This window comes from Cyanistes caeruleus, chromosome 6 (genome assembly GCF_971803275.1).
Source record: "Cyanistes caeruleus chromosome 6, bCyaCae1.hap1.1, whole genome shotgun sequence".
Taxonomy (NCBI): Eukaryota; Metazoa; Chordata; class Aves; order Passeriformes; family Paridae; genus Cyanistes; species Cyanistes caeruleus.
This window is the reverse complement of record NC_141706.1, coordinates 27,021,740-27,037,370: the sequence shown is the minus strand read 5'-3', so window position 1 is coordinate 27,037,370 and position 15,631 is coordinate 27,021,740. Positions and strand designations below refer to the sequence as shown.

At 36.4% G+C, this 15,631-nt stretch overlaps 1 protein-coding gene across 8 annotated transcripts in view; it reads left to right on the top strand.

Annotated features, from left to right (window-relative positions):
• The window catches only part of LRRC4C (leucine rich repeat containing 4C), a 587,704-nt gene that overhangs the window by 405,402 nt on the left and 166,671 nt on the right, over positions 1-15,631 (top strand). For 2 of the 8 annotated variants that reach the window (XM_023927984.2, XM_023927982.2), the window contains exon 1: positions 5,372-5,624. The exons of the other annotated variants lie outside the window; for them this stretch is intronic. The gene's annotated coding sequence lies outside the window, so the exon portion shown is untranslated. Of the gene's footprint in view, positions 1-5,371; positions 5,625-15,631 lie in introns of those variants that run through there. 8 annotated transcript variants of the gene reach the window in all.

Here is a 15,631-nt window from a genome sequence, read left to right as displayed (position 1 = left end):
AATTATTGCTGGGATTATATGTCAATCCTCTATTATTCTTTTGTCATATTTTTGCTCCTTATGTCTTGTATTCAGAAGACATTAAATAGGTTACATGATCCAGAGTTTGGGAGAATGTTGTCTAAGAAGAAAAATATCTTGGCTGTATGTCAACTCTTTTCATTCAGACTAGTTTCAAAGAATTACTGTTTTAAGGGAGTAGAAGAGCCTTGCAAACAAAAAACAAAGAGATGAGTTGTTGATGTATGGCTCTCAAAGTCCAATAAAAAAAGTTTTCTGAGGTAGCCCAGAGGGAAAAAAATGAAAAAAGAAAAAAAATAGAGGGAAGGAGGTTTACTTAAAGAAGGATTAAATACAGCTAAAAATTAAGACTACAAATTTTGAAAAGGCTTCTCACCCTGTGAATGAAGTAGAATGACTAGCATAATACTGTAGATAGATAAATTGCTCTAGGGAATCCAAGAGAAGAAATGCCCATATTTCTTTTGGTCAAGTAAAAGCTCTATGTGTTTTAAAGCTTAAAGACGCTCAGTGCTAGAAAAATCTTCACAAAATCTATGTCTTTCCTTAAACAAATATTTCTATTTGAAATGTTACACTGTGAGCCAGCCAGCACCCATGGATCTGGAATCTAGGAAAATCTAGGTATTAAAACTTGATGGCATTTGTTGTTTTACCATCCTTTCTGCTACCATTTCCTTACCATTTTCTCTTGGGAACCTCTGTGGATTGAAATTGAAAGAGTGTCACGGAATCACCTTCAGGTCAAAGAACTTTTAAGAGATGACAGCCAAACATTTTTGTGCCATGTCTCAGGGCTGGTGTTTCCTTGGTGCACAGTCCTGGGTAACCAGTTCTCTTGTGTTTTCCCAGCAGTGTGGGGGACAGAGTGTTGTGCAGAATGGGAAGCCAAGTGGGTGTCTAGGAGATCTACCTCATCTGGTTCTTGACTTGTCACTAAAGGACAGGAAATGATTCCCATGAAAACTCTCAATGTCAGAACAAAAAAACACCTTTTATTCTCTGACTCCAGTATTTATAGATTCTCAACAATGAGCAGGGATTGGATAATTAAGTTACCAACCTCCCAAGCACACTGGTCATGAGAAACATCCAACAAAAGAAGGGACTCTCTTAGAAGGAATGTGATAAACAACTTATGTTTATAAGACTTTCATGGGAAAGTAACTAAAACTATGAAAATAATACCAGAAGGCTCCATTTTCAGGGAAACATTGACTAAAGAGGGGGTTTTCTACTTTGATGAAGACTTTAATGAATTTTCAGGTAATCTACTATTCTTCATGTCTAAATATTTTTCTTGATTTATTTATAATTGAACCTTGAATATAAGCCTAGAGATTATTTGCTTATACCAGGCATGCAAACATGCATACACACAAATATATAATTTTTATATTTCTATACATTCTTGCCAGACAAAAACAGTTCTTTATTCTTTTTAAGGGGAGATACTATTTTAACACAATGAAAAACTGATGATCATAATTAAAAGGAAAGAAATAATGTATTTTGAAAAAAATTGTATATAATTCTTTTTTGTCAAGAGCAGTAAACATGACATACAGATAGAATTCCAGTTTTTAAAATGGTTGCTGCCTATTCAATAGAAAACTCTCAATTTCTCTGAAGTTAAGGATCTACCTAACTAAAATACTACAGAACCTTTTATTCTCCTTCTTCTTCTCCATCTTGCTCTTTTTTCATCCTTTTTTTGCTTTTTCTTTTTTTTTTTTTCCTACTTTTTCCCTCTTATTACATTTTTTTTTCTTTTTTCTTTTTTTTTTTTTTTTTACCCATCTCTTTTCTTAAGGCTTGATTTTACCTTTTTAGTAGCAATGGCCGGCCTGTGTGGTGGAAATTATGTGGACTTAATCACAGAATCATAGAATATGCTGACTTGAAAGGGACAATTCCAATTTATCAACTTTTCAGAGTCATTGCAGGCACTTTGTGAATTAATTCACAGTAAAATTTATAGGACTTTAGACTTTACTCATCTACATGTGAACAGGTCCATTGAGTTGCTATTGGGTGTGAATAAAATAACATCCTATTGTATATCAGTGATATAGCTTTTTCATACAGTTATGCAATTTTAGATCCTGTTCTTCCTGCCTAAAAAAGAAATGAAGCCTGAAAATTGTGAAAAATTTATTCTCACTTCAAGGCTGTTCTTTCATCTAACTTATTATACAGCCATCATCTTCAAATCATGCAAAAGCTGCCCTTTTCATACTGAAGTATGATGAATAGGTATTTAATGAAGGCTTATCAAAAAAATTGTACAAGAATACAGTAATATCAGCAAAACATTAGTGTGCCAATATCTAGTGCATACACTAGCACAGTAGATGCCCTTTATGGACATAATTAGTGTAGTCTTTGGGCATATGGACTGACTTTGTAGGGGAAGTGCAGCCACATCCTTTACAGGATATATTCAATAACGTGCTGGTTATGTGCAGGGGACACACACCCCCGTTTTCAGAGCTGAAGTGGATGTGATGCTTGGTTGTACCTGGTCAGCTCTGCTCTGCTCTAACGTATGGCACACATTCAGCATCACAGCTGCTGTGCTGTGCTTAATTTGACAGTGAGAAAGAGCTTCTCAGTAGTGGTAACTGTTTGCCAGAAAAATAGAATAGATGTAAACCACGGGCAATAAGTCTTTATATTGACATCCTAGCCTTTATTATTAATAGCTCTGTCTATGATACCTCATGAGCTACCTGATCTGATTTTCAGTAATATCATTACAATTCTATTATTTGGTGAGTTTTGGTTGGGATCCCTACCTAACTGCTAGTTTAAATAACATAGTTTTCTGATTATAAGATATTTCTAGTATGTAAGAAATTACTTTTTTCCCTCTAACAGTGTCTGGAGGAGCTGAGCTGGAATAGTCTTAGCTGTACATCTTCCTGTCCTTATCTTTCAAGAAATACTTAACATAAAGCTTGTATCTCCTTATGCATTTAGTACATTCTAGTATTATATTATAATGTAAATAAGACAAGGTTGTTTGGGAAGAGGGTCTTACACATTTCAAATTGCTTATTTTCCTCAGCCTTATAAGCATTAATTAATATTCACCCATCTGTCTCCATGCACTTCCTGCTTCCCTCCTTATGCAAATAAGACTATCAGTTTAGAGTGGAGGCTGTCAGGCCATTAAGGGGTGGTTTGTGCTAATGCATTGCAAAAAAAGAATCTTCTGGTTTCTCATAGCTATGAGGCTGGCTTTGGAAAAGCATACCTTTTCCAAAGTATGAAATTTCCAAGTATGAAAATGTAAATAAAATCTAATGCCAGACAAAATCTAATCATCAGAACTATGTATTTTAACAACTTATGAGGAGTGTGCCAGGGAATAGTGAGGTGTATTCCTGCAGGAGTCTTCATCATGAAACAAGTCAAGGAACGAAAAGACTATCTATGTAGGATCTTGATGAAGTCAGTACAGGATAAAGACCAATTTCTTAAGGCATTTTGCAGCCTAATCACTCACAGCATCAAACACATGGATCTTGTAGGTTGGAAAATAGCTTTAAAATCAACAAGTCTAACCACTGATCTCCACCTTGTTAACTAGACTAGCACTAAGTGCCAATGTCCATTCAGTTCTTGAACACTTCCAGGGATGGTGACTCCACCATGTCCCTGGGCAGCCCACTCCAGTGCTTAACAACCCCTCTGTGAAGAATTTCCTGCTGATGTCCAACATCAGCAAGGAAACAAGTTGCTCCCCTGGTGCAACTTGAGTCTATGACCTCTCTCCTGTCATTAGTTGCCTGACAAAGAAGACCAATCCCAATTTGGCTACAGCCTCCCTTCAGGGACTTGCAGAGAGTGATAAGGTCTCCCCTGAGCCTCCTTTTCTCCAGGCTAAATAACCCCATCTCCCTCAGCTGCTCCTCATGAGACTTGTTCTCCAAACCCTTTCCCAGCTCAGTTGCCCTTCTCTGGACACAGTCCAGAGCCTCAATACCTTTTTTGTAGTGAGGGGCCTGAAACTGAACACAGGATTTTAGGTAGAGCATCTCCAGTGCTGAGTATAGCCTGGTCCTTCTGGTCACAATATCCTTGCTACAAGCCAGGATGCCATTGGCATTCTTGCCCAGCTGGGCACACACTGGCTTACATTCAGCACCCCTGGGTCCTTTTGTGCTGGGCATCTTTTCAGCCACTCTTCTGCAAGCCTGCAGCAGTGCCTGGGGTGGTTGTGCCTGAAGTGCAGGACCCAGCACTTTATCTTGTTGAACCTCATGCCATTGGTCTTAGCCCATCCATCCAGCCTTTCCACATCCTCTGCAGAATCCTCCTACCTCCAGCAGATGAATGCTCCCACTCAGCTTAGTGTCATTCCCAGGCACTTGTGTCTTCCTAAGGTTGAATATTTCATGATTCCCCAGTCTTAAGCCCTTGCTGAAAATTATGAGATTTTTCTGTTTTCTAGGTGGACAGGGGAGAGTAAGGTAATGGTTGAAAGTTGGTCATTGGTGGTCTGCGTGTGTTTTGGTGAATCCTAATCCAACTCTTATTTGTCATCTGCCCTAAATTTTTAATATCTTCATCTATTGCAATTGTTAAAATATTCATTATACTGTGAAGTAGAAAGATGTTATTAATGCTATTGCACAAATGGAGAAATTAGACACAGACTGAATGCTAGGTCCACAAAGAGAAGTTCCTGACTCTTGGACTATCTACAAAATAAGGCATCTGAAAGGGAGAGTTTATATATTTGCACTATTAGAACGTAAAGTAGGAGAGGGAAACTTTAAAAGCTCTCCAGTATGAGAACAGTTTGTATTGCATGTAAGTTGCTCCTTTCAAAAACTGAAGAGGCTGTGTTCTTTGTTTTTCAAGTGCACATTTCTGATCATGACTATTCTGAAAAGTGAATCACAATGAAATGAACTTTTTAGCTTCTCTCTTTTCCTGGTTGAAGCATGCCTTGGAGCTTGAGGATTTATCTCTCTCTAAAATTATTCTATTTCACATGTTCTCATTAAGCCTATTAATTCTAATGCTTATCTGAATTCTATTAATCTCATTTTGTGTGCTATCTGAGCACAGTTAAAACTATATATTGAAGGTGCTTTGTTTTAAACTTAAAAAAAAAAAAAATAAATCCTTCTTTTGGCTTAAACTGAATATTGCCCTCCTCTTCTTTGAGTGGCAAAGTTAACAGGTAAGTTCTCCCAGTGAGGGTTGCCAAGTTTGGGGTATCTCTTTTGCATTGTCCACATAACTGTGTAATCACCACAGATTGTTAGGGTATCTCCAAATCATGAGCAGGTGGCCAAGATCATCCATGTTAGGGCCTTGAGTGTCCTAATGGCCCAGACCAGCCTCAGCTGTGGCCTCCATCCACATCTCTGTCCATAAACCAGAGAGCTCTGTGTTGGCTCAGTCTGGAGTCTTCTGTCTCAGCTATGCTGGCAGTGTTGGTTGCTGGCTGGCTCAGCTATTTGTGTGTCCAGACACAGATCCTGTTGATCTGGGTCCTAACCCATGGACTGACATCCTATCTTAGCCTGTCCTGTGTCTCTGAACCTGCTGACTGACCTCTGGATAATATCTCACCCTGATTACCTGTAAGTGCCTCTGACCTGTAGATTGTTTTCCTGGTTTGATCTGGGTCCTGCCCTCTGGCTATGTATCTCTCTGCTGATTTGCACTCTTGGTTGAACTTGGCCATTATCTCTGCTACCTCTCTGATAGGGCACTTGGTAACCTTTTTATCTCATTTGGCTTCTGTCTCCTTGTCACTTAGGGAGCAGCTAACCCTTGCTAGATGATCATCCTGTGCTCAGATCTGTGATGAGGAATGATAGGAGAATTACTATCTGTAAAAGCTGCCTCATCATGCTTTGTGACATGGTGGTCAAATGCAGAGTGAGAAAAGAGTTTAAAATATAAGCATATTTCAAAATTCTCTTTAGAATGTTGTGAAACCATTCTTTATATTTGAGTGGTGTCATCTCTACCATGCCAGACATAATACATAAGCAGAAAGGAAAAGTTCAGTTCTGAGAGTAACCACAGAAATTAAGTGGGGCTGTATTAAGACACTTAGAATTTGATTGAAAACAAAACTGGTCTTGAAAGACATTCCAATTTTGGAAACTGGGCTGCAAATTGGCAGCTGACTTGTAAGTAATCTCTGCAATTATCCATGAATGGTGGCCTGTCTTTTGGAACCACATTTTCATATAGTGCTCTTTGTGACCACCAGGTCACAATCAGTAGGCAAATTGTAGTTAACTAGAAAAAGGGACAAGTGTGGACTAAAGGCAGATGACTGATGCTCTTGGCTGCTGTGTTCAATCGATTTTCTGTGTGCTGAGTCTGATTGCCATAAGGAACACTTTACTGTGGAAAAAAATTTGGCTTACCACACCAGGCATGAGACCAGCCAGTACCAAATAACATTTCCACAAATTGTTGGTCTTCCACAAGTGTATCCAAGCCAGCTAGGCAGTTGTTTTATTCAGGTTTGGAGAATGTCAGCAGGAGTAGTTCCTGGATCTAGAACTGGGAAGAATCCTATCATCCTCATTACTATTTATAAGACTTGTATTAGCTAGTGCCAAATCCAAACGTGGATACAAAGATGGAAATCTGATGGGTAATAGAAATGCTAAAACTTTGTTTACCTGTCCTTCTGGTAGAATGATTATGATTTGGGGGGAAGCACTCTTGAAAGCATAGCCACTTGTTGGTGGAAGCACTTGCAGGGGTTTTCTTGCTCTTGTCAGAGTGGATCTCATGGCAAGGCCCTTGGGTATTCTCAAGAATATTGGGTATTCTGTAGACAGGTCTTGTCTGCCCTCCCTTTCTACTATAAGTGCATTATACAACCATTGACTGAATTGAGATCTCTTTGCTCTTGGTACAAGGTTTCTAAAACATAGTCTAGGACAGCCTTAACAAATCAAGGACACTGCTCTTGCTAATGACTATTATAATTGTTAACCTTCACAATGACTGTCAACCACAAATTATCTTGCTCTAGAAAAACAGACTTTGATTGACAATATGTATGTGATATATATTCATGGCACAGTGTGTGTGGTAAGATATAAGTTAAAGATACACACCTTCCTAAATTAGAGAAGATCTTAAAATTTCTCAGTTGTCCAGTGGCTGTTCTGGCTGGCACACAATTGCTGTATCCATTTGGTCAGAAAAGCACACCTCAAAACTCTTTGTAGTGTTTTAATATTCTAAGTTTTTGGTGTTTGTTTGTTTTGTTGCTGGTTTGTTTTTTGTTTTTTCTTTGCAAAGAGATAAAATTTATCCTCCTAGGGATAAAATTACTACTGAGTATCCTTTCTAACTTGGTACAATTAAAATAGTTATATTTTCTGTAATGTTCAGTGCTGAGTTTGGAAAGATAAATTGAAAGATGGATTGAAGGTTTTCCATCACCAAAAGCTAGGTTATGATGAGTCCTGAAGTTGAAATACTGTAGAAGAGTATATAAAATGCCTTTAGAAGGAATTTTTTTCTTATTCCTTCCTTTCTTCTTTCAAATAATTAGTCCTAAAATGTTTCTGAAGTTTCTTTGGTACAGCCGATAACTAAATAAGACAGTGGTAAAATGGTCAATGATGAAATCACACAATATTTTGAAACTGAAGACTGAGTAGTGTAGATACTGGTTTTTTCATTACATAGCTACAAATTTAAATAAATAAATACACCTGAAAGCAGCTTGTGAATGCATGTGTGTTCATCACATGAGTATTGCTTTGCTCATCAGATTGGTGTCATACCTCTGTTATATTTCAGAGAACAGGTACTGTAAGCATCACATTGCATAACATATTAGTTGGAAGTGCTGACTGCATGGTTTTGGATAAAAATTTCCAAAGCTCAAGGGCACAGTTTTCTCAGTTTATTACACCTCTGTTTATTACATTTTTTTAGTAACTGAAATGCTCCCTTAGAAAATATCATAAGACAAATGAGAATATTGAGATTAGAACATAAGTTGTAAAATGATGCAGTACATTTTGGGTCTTTCATCTATAGTTTCTGAGCTGTAGAGCCACTTATCTTCATGGTTTATAGTTCATGCATCTATGTCTGTTTCTTACAGATTTAAAAAAGAGAAAAAATGACCTTCAGCTTTTCATTGTTTGTTATGTTCAAAAGGAAACCTCTTCAAGTGTCAAATGACAAAAAAAAAATAATGGATTTTCTGTTAGCACAAAAAACTCCTTCCAGTGTGCAGATTTAAGAAAAGGATCCTTAATAAAATGTTTTTGGTAACATTAAAATTTCTCTTAAATTGAGTTGCCAGAACAAAGGACAAGTCTTCATTAGGCTTTTGAAATCTATTTGAAGCAGAATGAAATTTTATGAAGCTGAGTTTATTCATTGCTTAGCTGAAAACCTTATTGTATGCAGAAATGCCTCTAAAAGAAGTTTCAACTTGTAAACAAGCATTTTTTCTCTTGAAATACTTATATTCAAAGACAGATTATATATTTTAACACAGGATTTAGATGTGCCTGACAACTGCACACTTTTTTTTCTCTGCAGATGAAGAGGTTTCGTGTAGCTAGTAGAGAGCTAGCAGGCACTTCTTGTTTCACTTCAGTTTTGGTCTCTGCCATTGTGTGAGAATACTCTGGCAGTGTGTACAATTGAAAGAGACTGTAATCCATCCTTTCCCATATGAGCTAAACACCCTGCATGTTTTTTGGCCTTCCTTCTGAAGCTGTTTTGTTTACTCCATTGCTTCTTTGATGTTTAAATCATATGCCTGTTCTAGAAAGCTCTTTGAGTGCATATTAAAGCGAGACACTTGGATCAGCCACGGTAGGAGAAAAGACTGAATGAACTATTTCACATGTATGTTACATGCATGTAATGCATTGTAATACATTATAGATCTGAAAGCAGGTATTGGTGGTAATCTAGTACTTTTTGTTTGCATTTAGGACTTTTCATTGAAAATTATTATTATTGTGTGTGTATATTTATTTTAGATTTTACAAACAATTCTTTTGTGGTTGTAATTGGGATGTCCAGAACTGAATGAGATTTTCTTCCAATGAAGTAACTGAAGCTCTTTCCAAGATTATGTAGTTTACCATATTTACCCTCCAAAGATCACCTCGAGAGGCTGTGAAGACTGATTTCATCAGTCTGGCTTAACCTCTGAATCCAAAGGACCTTTTACTTAGCACTTTAGGAAATACTGAGGCACTTTTATATTTACAGTTTTTGACAATGCAGTAAGCCTCACAGGCCTTTCTTCCTAAGTTAAATAAAATCAGTAGTGCAAACTATGCAAATGTGTTTTGTCATTCTCCCCCCAGAGCTGCCTCTTAGTATTTTATCTCAGTGAGCATGATTAGGTTAGAGTAGTGGTTTTCCTAAAAGCACCTGTTGTACATCTAAAGTGAAAAGGAAAAAAAAATTAAAAAAAAAAAAAAAAAGATGGGGGGAAAAGCTTACATCCCATGGCTTTGAGCCATGTCTCTTTTCTCTTCAGGGAATGGCATTAACGCTGCTAGCTGTAAATGTGAAATCACTGTAAGATAACCACCATTAAATAAGGGTTTCTGATGATTTCATGTCTGAGGTACCGTTCTGTACTGTTGCCTAAGCTTTCTTATTCCAGTTGGATTAAAAAAATTAAGGTGGTCAGCACTTGAATTGACTATACCAGTAATCCATGTAGCTCAGACAGAGCTTTTTCCAGATGAAACCTAGGGCTGTGGGGCAGGAAGTTCAGAAAATAACTTTCTTTGACTTCATCATGCTGTAGCATGAAATTAATTGTGGAGAGGGTAACGTCATCTCCCATCAACAGGGCCTGAGTCTAATTAGCAAAAGAGTGGCTGCTACAGTCTGTGAATTTTTGATTACTAGATGAAGTGTAATAAGCAGGAAGAATGGGTTACATCCTTTACTGACAGAAAATGTGTACTGAGTGATTAGTGCCCTTGTCAAGTAACCGGGTAATGGTGTATCTCACTGCCACAGGTCTGTGGTTTTCCACGTGAAGAAATAATCTAATTTATGTGCTTTCTATTCTCCATGCTTTAAAAATAAAAACAAAAACATAAAAGCAAAACAAAACAAAAACCCAAAAAATTTGTGTTTTAAAATTAATCTGTCATTTGTGGTGTAAATTCATTCCATATCAGGACTTTAACTGCATTTAAGTTTATACATAGTTTAAAACTTCAATTTTGAGGCCATCTAAATCTAACCCAGCTAGAGCAAATGAAGGTAATAATGCAGTGACTGACACTACTGAAGCCTTTTTTCAGGTATCATTTTTATTCAATTAGGCCTCAACAGTCTGACTTCTCCTCAACCAAGAACACTCAGGACTCCATCAGAATCAGTACAATTAAGGCAAAATATAGATCCATTATCATAATAGAAGCAATGATCTGTCTTTTAGACACTGTATCATACCATACTCAAAAAAGTACTGCAGAAATATAAAATAGAACAATATAGCCAAACAATATATTTGATTCAGCTCTGAAAATGAAAAAATGCACCTTAGATGGTGCATAGACCATTTAAAAAGTGTATGAGTATCAGAAAGTTTGCTTAGTAGATAATGATGTATTATTGAGAATGGAACTGTGTAAATTGAAATGCAGGTAAAGGAAGAAGAGGGTAAACCTTCAAGCTGTTGAAGTGTATTAACTGGCTAGAGATGCAGTAGGTGTTTTGTCTCTTCATCTCCTACAAAACCCATTTTTTTCCCCTGCATTTTCTTTTAATTTCCATAGGTAGCTGTCCAAGGAAATCAACCATGAAAGGTATATGAGTTCAGTGAGCAACCAAAAAGCTTGAGCTAGTAAATGTACAGCCTCCAACCATGCTCCTGGTGCCTTTTTCTTTAGTTGTCTTAGTAGCTTTATTTATCTATGATGGATGATGTGATACTGGATACTGACAAAACTGTGGGTGGAAGACATCTCCAAGGCTGCAGAAGAAGCTCTATGTGTTTGCGAGTACACTTGCACTAAAATTAATATTGTCAGGGGACCATTTTAGTGGTTTTATAAGGTGGACCTGCTACAGTGTATGAGTTTAGCTTTACTTATGACAAAGAGATAACCTATATCCATATAGGTAAGACATGGGGCTCTGATGGTTTTAATGCCAAAAATTCCTCTCTTGCATAGTTTCGTCAAAACCTCAATCTATAAGAAAGTATCTGTCAAGGTTCTGAGAAACCTAAACTAAGGTAGAAGAAGGAGAGATAGCACTTGAAATCAAAGAAATGGTGAAACTATTCATGAGGTTTAATGATTTGTCCCCTTGCCATTCAAATATTCCATGAGCAAGTAACCTGAATAGCTGTTATTCAGTTATAAGAATAGGTATCATATTTCCACTGCAGAAGTATTGAAGCTAAAATAACTTTATTGGCTGCAGAGTTGTTTTGAATCAGGATGGAGAGATATGGATTTCAAATGCAGTGTCTTTTAAAAGAGAATGAGAAGCTAAGAAAATATTTCAGAGGTATGTGGTCAGCAGCTAATGGACAATTGCACAGCTTTGCTGGGATTTTCCTGAAAAAAGTTGGTGTGGTTGTTTCCTCAGCTTTCTCGGGGTTGTCTTAAGAGCAAAGGATAGTTGGAACTTTCTCCCTACAACCAAATAACAACTAATATTTTCTTGAGGTACACAAATAGAAACTGTTAAACTGTTGAAACCTATATATATATATATATGCATGTAAATATATGTATATATATGTGTGTGTATATATATATACACGTGTGTGTAAACCTTCATGTATTTGTTTATGTGTATTTTTTTATCTGCATATATAGATAGAGTCAAACACAAGGGTATTTGACCAGAGATCTCTAAAGTCCTTCCCACACTTAATACTTTGACAGAAAACAATTTGAAAATGAGAGAGCATTTGCTGAAGGTAGCTAGATAGCACACACTGGAGTGTAGTAATATCAAAAGATAGTGAAATATTTAGGCAATTCTGGAATTTTTGTTTTGGTTTTTTTTTCTTGCTTTTTTTTTTTTTTTTTTTAATTAATCTCAGTTCTTTACTGGGAATCCAACAGTCCCTCCATACAAAAATAGGCTGCATTTCCATGGAAAGTATTACCTGGCTTTTCCTTAAGCATTGGGAGCTCCTTCTGCTCTCATGAAAATAGTGAGTTCCTCTATTTTACACAGACTAGAGGACCTCAGTGGGACAGGCTGTTTCTAGAAATCTAACTTTGTAGTAATGAGTTCTCAGTTTACAGAGGCTGAGCAATCCTGAACATGATGTTGGTACTGTTTCATCTGCAAATAAATTCCCAAAAGGTCTGTATAGATGAGTTTGTACACTACACTATATTTAATTTTCCTTTGTTCTCTAATTTTTAGTAGACTGTAGAAATTTTTATCATACTATAAGGAATAACAGGTCATTGATATCTAATTAGTTTTATGGGCCTGTGAGTGGGTTTTTTGAATGTTACTTTCATTGGTAAGAACAAATATCATGTAAGAGCACATTATTATTATTTTATTAAGCAAGGACAAAACAAGCAAACTAAAATTTTGTTTTGTCATAGTAATTCAGTCTTAGAAGACAGGACTGTGCACTGCAGAGCTTGGATAAAACCAAAGCCCCACATGGAAATTAATGGTAGCCTCATTTTTGAAATATAAAGGGGTTGTATAATAGATTAAATGTATATTCATGACTGTGATGAACTCCATAAAAATTGTCAGCAGATAGATCTGAAATACTGGCTATCTTGAGTGACTTGTTTGTGTGCAGTACTCAGTTGTTATGTTTAAGCTTCAATATTATTTGTTTGTAGAAAGAAAACCAGAATTTACAGGGTATCATTAGTATCCTAACCAGAAATTTACTTTGTTACATTTTTACTCATCCAAAGAAAAACTAGCATTCAAATTTCTTGTTCACTGTTTTTTTGAAGCATTTATCTTAGTTTTTCTCTTGCTTGTGTTTTTGATTTAGTTGAAATTAATATAGCTAATCTTGTGTGCTACCTTTCAATATAAGGTTTACACACCCCAAATCATCTTTCATATCCAAATGATTTAGCTTTTATTGATTTAATCAGAAGAAAAATACTGTGATCTGATGCACTTGGAGACTTTCAGAATTGCTATCAAAAAGATCTTTATTGACCAGCTTTATTTACCAAATATTCACTTGAGCCTAACAGCAAAGATGAGTGTGACACTGAGATTACAACAATTCAGAAATAAAACATATGTCAGCTAAAGAAAGTATAAAACACCTGTCATCATGCACTTCTCTGTCATTGAACTTCTCTAAATAATATATTTATGGTTCATGCCAGCATTAACGCTTTGAGCAAGTTGACTCATTTCAGCACTGGATTCAGGGTCTTTGTGTTTCTGATCTATATGAATAATAATGTAAGTAGAAAGTTCTTGCCATGCTTTTAGAATTCAAATGCTCTTTGATATTCAGGTTGTACATGTTACACTTGAAGGCATGCTTACAAAATGGATAAATTATTTCTGAAGAAGTTTACAAGGAAAATGCAAGTAAATCAATGATAAGGCTGATTGCAAAGACATGTGGGATGGCATAGCTGCTGTTTTTCCCTGCATCTGTCTTGTGCCTCTAGTGCAGAGAAACTGAAATGTAAACAGTAAACACTCTCCACATGGACTCAGATCACTGCTGGTACTCTTGTAATCTGGTTTCTGCATTTGAAAAGTTTCTGTTCCCAGCATAAGCCATAGTTTCAAATGGCTGAAGTTTATGTAAGGGCAGCTCTTTGTACATGCCTGTCCTTTTCACTAATGAAATCTGAGTGCTCTAGTGAGACAGTGGCCTTTTGTATCTTAGTCATCCCCCTAAAAAAGCAGGGTAAACTGTCAGAGACCATTTCTTTGTTGCCTTATAAATATACCGAGTTGAGGGGGAGAAAAAAAACAACAGAAATTAAACTGCTTTAATTTAGCTCAGGCAAATAAACACAAATGTACTTGGTTCCTTTTTTTATTATCTTACACGAGCTCTCCTGTTGGCTGCTGAAAACCACCAGAATAGTCCAAACCCAAAACAAAGGGCAGTTTATGCAACAGGAAACTAAAATAATATTTTAAGGGAATGAGTTATAGTTTTGAGACCTTTTCCTTTTTTTTTCCTTCATTTCATTCATGGGTTCAGCAGCCACGTAACAAATTAGTAGAATAAAACATAATTATTTCACTTAGTTTTCATGGGGTTGCTAAGTTCATAAAGTGCCTGCAGTCTTGGAATAGTTATTTTCATTACATCCCTAAAGTCTCAAGTTCAGTGCTCTGATACTATCTGGTGTGTGTGGTGGAAACTGCAGAATGGGGTTGTGTTCTTCAGCTTAGGTCATTCAGCAAATCTCATTTGAATCCTCACTTTACAATTCTCCCCCTTGAATTATGACTGTGATAGTGTATATTTAAATAATTTAATCATGGGAAAGCTATAATTGTTTAACATGAAGGCATTTAGAAAAAGGTATATTTTAAACTCCTGTACCCTTTCTGTAAGTATCTGACCATTTACATCAGGATCTTCGACTAACCTTCCAAAAGGAACTTCCAGGCTTCCCTCTCTCTCTGCTTGTTTTCCTCTCAGAGCTCAATGAGTCCTCATGGACTCTGGCAAATCCAACTGGAAGTAAGGTAATATTTTAAGCATTTTCATGCTTTGTTCTCCTCTTGTAAAAGACAGCATTTTTATTCTGTGTGTTAATGTTTTTAAAACCTTATAACTTTATTATTTTTAAGCAACTTCCAAGGTTTTGTCTTCTTGTATAGGAAACTGTTCCTCTTTTTCTTTTCAAATCCTAGTAAAGCTAAGGTGCAAAAACGAAAGAACAAATGTATATAACTTTACCATATCTTCTACTCCCTGTTTGAACCATATATAGTGTGTTTATAAATTTATTGTCACTGTATTTAGTATTGCACATAAAATATTTACTTGAGAAAGAGATTATACACTACTACACACAGCATCTTTATCATGTTCTTTTGCTAAATCACAACCTACCATAGCTTGTATGGAGTGTAGGAAATCATCAATTTGCAAAAAGACATGGCATTTTTGAAAGATCTTTCCTCTTGGGATGGAAGAGTAAAATGTGGTTAATGTTCCCATTGGCCATGTTGTCACTGATTGCTGAAGCTGACAGTCTAGACTCAAGCAACTTGTCATGTAATTACCTATACTTGTACTCATTAGTGAGTGTTTCAGCAGTCACTGGGAATTTGCATGGAGTTAAGTGGGCTAATTTAGTTACATAAGTCTTAAAGAAAATCCATTAGCCCACCTCATGCCCTCTTATGTTTTAAGGCAAAACTCAGATGAAAGGCAGACATACACAAAACCTTCATGCTTCCAGCAGTTTGATTCCTCATGGAATCTGCTAGTGAATCCTACTCTTTTTAGTTAGAATCTTACTGTGAGATGACATCCAGAATAGCATAATAATAGGGATTGGTGTCTCAAGAAATTGCAAAAGTGGCTATTTTTTTGAGTCACTAGAATAAATCCTTTCTAGATGAATAACAGAATATATTCCATCAGGCTGTCTCAGGCCGTTTGCCC